General features: G+C 38.5%; 1 pseudogene; it reads left to right on the forward strand.

Annotated features, from left to right (window-relative positions):
• Window positions 1–6,532: 6,532 nt before the first annotated feature.
• LOC148163799 (small ribosomal subunit protein eS6 pseudogene) lies at window positions 6,533–7,298 on the forward strand (annotated as a pseudogene).
• Window positions 7,299–10,145: the final 2,847 nt, after the last annotated feature.

The raw sequence follows: 10,145 nt of genomic DNA on the forward strand, positions 1-10,145 counted from the left end.
CAAGCTTTATCAATTCTCAGACCTCATTCTATTTAATCTATCAACACATGTGACATGGTTCATCACTCTCTCTCTTTTTTTAAGATTTTTTTTTTTTTTAATTTTAGAGAGGTGGGGGATGTGGGAGGAAGAACAGAGGGAGAAAGACAAGCCGACTCCATGCTGAGCACAGAGCCCAATGCAGGGCTCCATCCCACGACCCTGAGGTCATGACCTGAGCTGAAATCCAGAGTTGGCTGCTTGACGGACTGAGCCACTACCCAGGCACCCTTCCTTCATCACTCTCTTTTTAAACATATTTTCACTTGACTTTTTTTTATTAAGCTTTTAAAATTTGAATTCTAGTATAGTTAACATACAGTGTTATATTAGTTTCAGACATACAATATAGGGGGGATTCAACAATTCTATACATTACTCAGTGCTCATCATAAGTGTACTCTTTAATCCCCAGTGCCTATTTCACCCATCCCCCCCCCCAACTGCCCTCTGATAACCATCAGTTTGTTCTCTATTGTTAAGAGTCTATTTCTTGGTTTGTCTTTTTCCCTCCTTTGCTTGTTTGTTTTGTTTTCATAAATCCCACATATGAGTGAAATCATATGGTATTTATCTTTGACTGACTTATTTCACTCAGCATTATACTCTCTAGCTCCATCCATCTTGTTGCAAATGGCAAGATTTCATTCTTTTTTATGGCTGAATAATATTTAATTATATATATAATTATATATATATCTATATATCAGAGACTATATGAGAATCAGAGCGGGTACATCTTGCTCTGTCATTCCTCTATCTATTGTCTACCTCTCTAGCTCCTCCTCTGTTCTGCTGACAGATAGATAGATAGATAGATAGATAGATAGATAGATAGATAGATCTATCCATGTCTTTAATCCCCAGTGATATATGTATCACATTTTCTTTATCCACTCATCAATCAATGACACTTATGCTGTTTCCATAGTTTGACTATTGTAAATAATGCTGCAATAATCATAGGGGTGCATATATCATTTTGAATTGTGTTTATGTGTTTTTTAGGTAAATACCCAGTAGTGCAATTACTGGATCATAAGGTAGTTCTATTTTTAACTTTCTGAGGAACCTCCATACTGTTTTCCACAGTAGCTGTACCAGTTTGCATTCCCACCAACAGTACATGAGGGTTCCTTTTTCTCCACATCCTCACCAACAATTGTTTCACGTCATTTGACTTCTATAATACCACACTCTTGGTTATTTTCCTACCTCTTAGTCCATTTTGGCAGTTTCTTCTTTTCATGCCACCAGAATGATCAGGGATGTGAAAATAAATGTTCAGCCACATCTTTGACTTGCCTAGGGCCCAGAAGTCCCATGGGTGAGAAACTTGAACACAGCTTATAAATGAGGTATAGGTAGGTCGACACCTATCCAATGGACTGGGGACCCCAGTGGAAGCTGATTTGGAAGGAGAGAAAAAAGCGGAGCTTGGGGGGAAAAAAAGTACCAGAAGGAAGAAGTCTGGCAATATAGGTGAAACTATGCAGCAAGGAATGGAAAGCCAAGGAAAAGTGATTCCATATCCAATATGAGGTACTACCTACCTATGACCTGATTCAGCACCCTCCCATAACCCTCCCTCTAAGCTACAACCCCAATAAGGAAGAAGAGAGCTGTAACGAAGGATAAAAGTGTAACTAAAAGTTCAGTTGTTCTCCAATGGGGAAACCCTCTAAAATAAAGGGAGCAAGCCTCAAGAAGCAGAAGGAGCTTTCTTGCCAAAAGGCCATTGATGTCAGGGATTTGGAGGAGGTCGGTAACACCAAGGTAGCAATACAGGCAGCCACCATAGGAGAGAAGGCCACAGCTGTCAGCAGAACAGAGGAGGAGCTAGAGAGGTAGACAATGGATGGAGGAATGACAGAACAAGACGTACCAGCTCTGATTCTCATGGATCACTTTATCTGAGGACTCCTAAGGGAAGAGTTGGGGAGAAAAATGTGAGATAGAGCCTGGGCTTCCTGTTTGCTTTTCTGTAAGTCTGAAATTGTCAAAATGTTTTTAAAAATCCAAACAAAATCCCCATAGTACATTTGATTTTTAACCTCTTAAAATTTTTTAATTTAAATTCCAGTTAGTTAACATGCAATGTAATATTAGTTTCAATATAGTGTAATATTGGTGTACCCGGTGCTCATCAATAGTGCCCTCCTTAATGCCCGTCACCTATTTCACCCATTCCCCCCGCCCAACTCCATCTGGTAACCATCAGTTATAGTTATAACTATATACATCTATAGTTAAGAGTCTGTTTCTTGGTTTGCCTTTCTGCCCCACTTTTTTTCCACCCTTAACTCATTTGTTTTGTTCCTTGAATTTGACATATGAGTGAAATCATATGGTATTTGTCTTTCTGTGACTTATTTTGCTTAGCATTACACATTCTAGCGCCATCCATGTCATTACAAATGGCAAGATATCTTTCTTTTTTATGTCTAAGTAATATTATATGTGTATATATATAGGCATACACATACCACATCTTCTTTATCCATTTATAAGTTGATAGACACTTGGGTTGTTTCCATAATTTGGCTATTATAGATAATGCTGCAATAAACATATGGGTGCATGTATCCCTTTGAATTCGTGTTTTTGTATTCTTTGGGTAAATACCTAGCAGTGCAGTTGTCGGATCATAGGGTAGTTCTATTTTTAACTTTTTAAGGAAACTCCATACTGTTTCTCCAGAGTGGCTGTACCAGTTTGCATTCCCACTAGCAGTTCAAGAGGGTTCCCCTTTCTCCACATCCTCACCAACACCTGTTGTTTCTTGTGTTATTGATTTTAGCCATTCTGACAGGTATGAAGTAACATCTCATTGTGGTTTTGATTTGTATTACCCTGATGTTAAGCATCTTTTCATGTGTCTGTTGGTTATCTGTATGTCTTCTTTGGAAAGACATGTATATTCATGCCTTCTGCCCATTTTTTAGTTGTATTATTTATTTTTGAGGTGTTGAGTTTTATAAGTTCTTAATATATTTTGGATACTAACCCTTTATCACATATGTCATTTGCAAATATCTTTTCCCACTCCATAGGTTACCTTTTAGTTCTGTTGATTGTTTCCTTCACTGTGCAGAAGACTTTCACTTAGAACAATGATAATAAAGATTCTCCCTCCATGTTTGATATTTGAACACTGGAATATTTCAGGCCCACACTTACCCCTTCTCCTCTTGCACTCCATCTAGGCAAGCCAATAAAAATGCCCAAGTCCTCCTTTTCTTTTTCTTTTTTTTTTAAAGATTTTATTTATTTATTTGACACAGAGAGAGATAGCGAGAGGAGGAACACAAACAGGGGGAATGGGAGAGGGAGAAGCAGGCTCCCCGCCAAGCAGGGAGCCTGATGCGGGACTCAATCCTAGGACCCTGGGATCATGACCTGAGCCAAAGGCAGACGCTTAATGACTGAGCCACCCAGGTGCCCCTAAGTCCTCCTTTTCTTGGTGTCAGTCCTATGTTCAAACCACACAGACTCAGAGCCATGCACAGGAACCCTCACCACAGCACCACCTCCTAACCACAATAAAACCCAAAGCCATCATCCATCCCTTTGCTAAAGCCATTCCATATTTTCCAGGATAGCTTGAGTGCCTCCCTTATTTTACCCAAATAGTCTCATTAAGTGTGTTATAAATGTTTTCATACTCTTTCAGTGCATGTGTGGTGTCCTTAGTCTCCACATAAAATACAATTCTGGGTAGGGGGTACTGATCTCATACCCATTTTTTATGGGCAACCACAAACAACAGTATTATGATAGAGGGTAATAAAAAGCACTATAAAACATAATATCTAGAAAGAACAGGGAAATTACAAAGAAATTGAAAGAAAATAGAAAACGTTTGGCAGAAAGTGGAATATAATGGTCAATCTCTTATCATTTCTCAAGGATATTTTCTTATGCTGCACCTTACTTATTAGTATTACAGATAAACCTTTAGAAATGTTTCCAGTAAGCCATTATAAAGACAGAAGACATCTCTCAGAATTCACAGGATATTTTCACTCAGATGCCATGAGTGTTCATGATATATATTTTAAATATATAATGAAATGAACTCACTGCAAAGACATTTTATTGCCTTAAGAAGAATTTCCCTCTCATCTCCAGCATGTAATTATTTGTCCCATGCTATTTAACACAAAACTCTCTTATTTCTGAAAATGTTCACAGACTCCTTGCATGTGATCACAATCTATCTATGCCAACTGACAATTGTTACAGAAATCTTGCTGCCTCTATGGAGAAAAGAGTATGCCTGGTGAAAAAGCAAATCTGATTAAAGCCTTCTTGCCTAAGGGAAGAGAGAACTCCATTGACAAATCCTTAGGGATCATTGATTTTTAGGTGAAAAACAAGAAAACAAAGAGAAAAAATGAGAAGGCAAAAGAAAATTAAAGCCTGAAAACAGATGTTGAACATTGTTTGCATGTAGAAAATCTTTGTTTATGCTTAGAAAACCAACATCTTGAAGCTAAAATGTCACTGAATTTGGATGAATTGTTAGTTTCTCATAGACCCCAAATCCAGCATTCTGCTTGCCATGGGCTACATTCTGAATTATACTGACTGTTTTAAAGTTCTGACATGGTTTTGAACTTTAATTATTTAAATGTTAAAATAAGTGTCTGAATAAGTAGCAAGGTAAAATTCACTCTAACCTTTGCAACTGAATTCAGATTTGGTAAAATATCAATTCTAGGATAAAACAATTGTAAGAGTCATTTAACAATAGACCATTAGTTAAAAGCATCTTTAAGGTTATGGCAAGATATTATCCTAGGTTTGGATGATAGAAAGTAACAGAAATAATTTATCTTCCCCCCAATTTTCATTCTGCACAACTGGAGGATTCTAAGAACCAATGGGCTTGTGTATGGTGGTATTTCACTCACACTACAGCATGAAAGTTATTTTCAGTACCTTATTTTGGTCTTGGGCTCTCAAGTACTTTATATTTAATTACGATAATTTATACTAATATAATGTATCTCTTACACATGATGCATTTATTTATAAGAAATTACTTCCTAGATATTCCCAGAGAATAGCAAGGAGCAAATGCTTTACCAATGATGGGCAAGTGCCTAACTCAATGTTTTAAAAACAGGAGCATGATAATAACACATAATAGATAATAGATAAAATGCTAAAAAGTTAAGAGTAAGATGGTGAATTAATTAAATGCAGCACTCCATTAACACTATTGAAAGACCAAGACATTTTATGGTACTTTGATAAATGAGGCTACTAGAACATCCTCTAGAAAGCTTCCCTCTGTATTTCTTTTTGTACTTGAAGAGGAATACATAAAGACTTCTGAGGATTAGACAGAAAGCTATTCTAGCCATCTCTTTCTTTTCCCTGGCTTACTACATCACTCTCCATAGTATCAGCAAAACCAAATTATAGTTATGGAAATTAAGGAAGGACATACAGGATTTTACAAAGGACTAAGACTAAGAGACTTTCTGTCTCTGGACAACCTCTGATGGGAGCAGAGCCTTGCTTATCATTTCCATCAGCCAGACATGACAAAGAAGAGGGAATGAAGAGGGAATGCTGGGAAAGATCAGCAATCCCTGTACCGACGAATGAAAGATGACTGGAAACTGCTGTGAAAGAGAGGAGAAGGCAAGGGGGTCAATGCTCAGAGACGAAGACCCTTTGCCCTTCTTTGCTCCCGCTTTTATTGGTTCTTCAGGATAATCACAAATCCTTATCACTGTTTCTCAAGCACGTGATGTGCGACAAGGGGTCTTACTGAAACTAGAAGGATCTGTTTATGGGAAAGATACGATATGCAGATTATGCTAATATGCATGTTCTATGAGTTCTGCTAAACATAGCCTAAGGGACAATGCATATACCGTCTCTTAGATCACAGGGCTGGTCTTTGGGCTAAGAAAGCTTCGGGAAGGCAACTCCCCACGGCATTCCTATGGCAGAGTGGTCACGCAGGCCTCAACATTCCAAAGGCCCACGCCCTTCTCAGAAACCTTCCATTGCCCTCAGCAGCCTCCATGTTACATTTTAGTAAGCCAGGTATTATGGCTGATTTCATGCTCTACATTAACCCCAACACGGGAAAATAGGAAATAACTACAAAAAAATATGTTTTTCTAAAGTAAAAGTCTTCTTGCCTATACAGAGGTATTTCTGTTTTGTTTTGTTTTCCACTTCAACCACAGAAGCAAGATTCATAACCTTTTCTAGGATCCTAAAAGAGAAGAGCACATTAAGTAGAATGACAAAACAGTCTATAGGATAGGGTTGTAACACCCAAAAGAAATCAGTTTATAGCTATTACTGGCCATAAAGTTTGACTGGTGATACAGACATTTGTTGGTAGTCTCACCAGAAACCTTCCCTTATCATTCAAGGAAGTGAAGTAGACCCAGTAAAATGTATTCCAACCCTAGTTTCAGTTTTAAAAAATAAGCTTGCTCTTTTTCGTGGCAACTCAGAGGTGGTAGGCTGCTTCAGGATGAAGCTGAACATCTCTTTCCCAGCTACTGGCTGCCAGAATCTCATTGAAGTAGACGATGAACGCAAACTTCGTACCTTTTATGAGAAGTGTATGGCCACAGAAGTTGCTGCTGATGCTCTGGGTGAAGAATGGAAAGGTTATGTGGTCTGAGTCAGTGGTGGCAATGACAAACAAGGCTTCCCCAGGAAGCAGGGTGTCTTGACCCATGGTCGTGTCTGCCTATTGCTGAGTAAGGGGCATTCCTGCTATAGACCAAGGAGGACTGGAGAGAGAAAGCGCAAATCTGTTCGGGGTTGCATTGTGGATACCAATCTCAGTGTTCTCAACTTGGTCATTGTAAAAAAAAGGGGAGAAGTATATTCCTGGACTCACTGACAGTACTGTTCCTCGTCACCTGGGGCCCAAAAGAGCCAGCAGAATCTACAAACTTTTCAATCTCTCTAAAGAAGATGATGTCCACCAGTATGTTGTGAGAAAGCCCCTAAACAAAGAAGGTGAGAAACCTAGAACCAAAGCACCTAAGATTCAGCGTCTTGTTACTCCACGTGTCCTCCAGCACAAACATTGGTGTATTGCTTTGAAGAAGCAGTGCACTAAGAAAAATAAGGAAGAGGCTGCAGAATATGCTAAACTTTTGGCCAAGAGAATAAAGGAGGCCAAAGAAAAACGCCAGGAACAGATTGCCAAGAGACGGAGGCTGTCCTCTCTGAGAGCTTCTACCTCTAAGTCTGAGTCCAGTCAAAAATGAGATTTTCTGAGTGACAAATAAATAAGATCAGACATCAAATAAATAAATAAATAAATAAAAAACAAGCTCATTTTCTTCTACTGGGCAAAGGTTTTAGCTCAGGAGTAGGCATGTGATCAAACCTGGTATATAAAGGAGTCATTCTCCTCAGCTCTATTCCAGGAGTTTTGGATCCAAACCTGTCTCTTGCCTGCAGGACATAAAAAAAAAAAAAAAAAGGATGTCCACAGTTCTGGTAGCTATTGGCAACCATGTTAAGACTACAGGGGAACCATTATTAATGAAATGTTGACCATAAACAAGGCTGGGCTGAGAGAAAGAAACTGGTCCTTGGTGATACCTCAAACTGCCCTACTTCTGGTCTTTTCAGTTATATGACTCAATAAATTTTTATTGACTAAGTATATTTGAGGTAACATTTTTGCTATTGCCACTGAAGTGTAGTGAGAGACTGGCAATACAACGATGTTAATCAAGTTTGTCAAAATATATCTTTTTCTTTATTCAGCGTTTATTTATTATATGTACCAAATCCTGTGCTAAGTCCAGAAGATGCATGATATGATAAAGAAGTCAAGCGTGGTCTTTACCCTCCCAGAATTTAGAACCTAGTATTTAGAAAATAGGCAAGAAACATGGCAAGTGCTATGAGGAGAGAAACATGAGGAGAAATTAGAAGCCACTGTATAGTGGGCATTTGTATATTTGAAGACTCTCACTTCAGTATCTCTTCCTAAAGCTTCTGGATTTCCTTTGGGAGAATTATCTTTCTTTTGAGTATTGGTAGACTGGCAAATGTCTGATTCATACTACAGAAATGAAAATGTTCAAGTTCTTTCTTTTCACGGCCCAATTAATTCAGAGCATGTATATATTACCTTAGCTTAGCTAATCAGCTGCTCTTTCCCAGAGCATCTTGAGTATCACAAATATAGAAGAAACAATTGGAATTCGTTGTTCATTCCCACTGAGGCACCCAAAGCAAATGACTCCTGCTGCAAGACTGTTGCCAAACTTCCTGCTTCCCTAGCATCCAATACATTTTCCCTAATGATCTGTTCTGAGAACCCCAATAGTCATCCCATAAATTCTGTTGTGCTTATATTAGCCAAACTTAGTTGTTGTTGCTTGCGGTCAAGGAACCCTAACCTGTACTTTGGGTGTCAGAGAAGAGTCCTATGGAACTGACCAACTAAGTTGAGATCTTTTTGTTTTATGTCCATTAAGTGCAATTTATTAAAGGACTGCTTTGCCTAAGATTAATTTGGAGGGATTAAAATGTGAAATTGTAACTCAGAGTGTAAACAAACAAAAAAAGAAGCAAAGGAAAACTACACAGATTAAAGTAACATAACATGAACAGAGTTCAAGAAGAGAAAAGGCAACAGGAATAGTAAAATTGCTGTGGCATAGTCTTGAGCAAATAAACCATGAGGAAATGCAAAGGAATTTAAAGAGCTCCTGAATTCAATGAAGGAGAAACAGCATATTCCATAACTAACAGGCAAAAGCAAATGGTGCAGAATAAAAGGGAAGGGTAAACCCTAAGTCATTGGCTCTAGCCATCCATGGTAAAAAGAGTTTTTCAATCCATGTGTGAGGGATTTGTGATTAAGAGCATTCTTATTAATCAATTGGCATACTGTATGTACGTATATGTGTGTGTGTGTGTGTGTGTGTGTGTGTGTGTATCTTATATGTACATGGACATACCTTAGCTACAGTTAATTTGTAACATATGGACATTGGTTATTTTTTAAATAAATCCACATATAGTAGACCCATAGTTTCTTTGGGGAATCTTCTCAGCACATATATTCTCTTACATTCCAGAAAAAAACTGTGGTATTGGGCTAAATATATCTAAAATTTGGATCCAAATGGATCTAGTCATGGTTTGGTGCCAAGGTTGGAAGAGTTATAATTTGATTGACTTCTCCAGGTCACCAGGCGCAGTGACATTTCTAATGCAACTGGCATAAGTTATAAAGAGTAGCTCCACCTCTTGTCTCTCACCACCTCTAGTCAGTTCTATTCAATCAAATCAAAGCTACCTGGCTTTTTATAGTATAGTAAATAGAATCATAGTTGTTCACCTGAGGAGTTAAAATTTCTCTAGCACTGAATTCTAGGAGCAATTAATATTAAGAATTCTTATATGAGAGCCATGGACTATGTCTTCAAACATAATTTTGTTATTAAAAAATAACAGGAATGACTGTAAGTCAGGTTCCATTCAAAATTAAATCCAAATTCCAAGCAATCCACATACAACACTCTCTACGAACTAGATAGGAACATGATTTCAGCATGGAGTCATGGAACATCACAGGAAAGTCCTTCCATGACACTGTCACAGAGAAGGCACCAGGGGGATGTATGAAGCTCCCATCCAATGGACACTGAGCACAGGCATCAGGACAAATCACATTGTCACTTTAAAATACATTTGCTATAGGAAATAAAGCAATCAAACCATGTAATAAAGGCTTAGCCCACCAGATATTTATTAGGGACCAACATCTATAGAAGAATGGAAGGAAGTGTATTGAGCAGAGGGAGAGGTCAACTATGACAAAGTCTCAGCCCATCAGAGTTGTCTCCAACTGAACAGAAGTGCCCGGCCTTTAGACTACAATTTCAGTCACTGGATGTAGGCTACTTAAAAAGGGCATGACCTCCACAAGGTGACTTGCTTGAAGCAAGATGACTTTCTCCAGTGAAGGAAAACCCTGAAATAGCCCTTGCAGCAGCAGGGGCAAGCAAGTCCATTCGCAGGGGGGTCTGTGGCATGCTGTCTGTGCCCACCACAGCCGAAATACCAAATAACAAGATGAATCTTCCCTG

The sequence above is a fragment of the Eumetopias jubatus genome, unplaced genomic scaffold, assembly GCF_037043125.1.
Source record: "Eumetopias jubatus isolate StellerSeaLion01/CBP00866 unplaced genomic scaffold, mEumJub1_p1.0 scaffold_8, whole genome shotgun sequence".
NCBI lineage: Eukaryota > Metazoa > Chordata > Mammalia > Carnivora > Otariidae > Eumetopias > Eumetopias jubatus.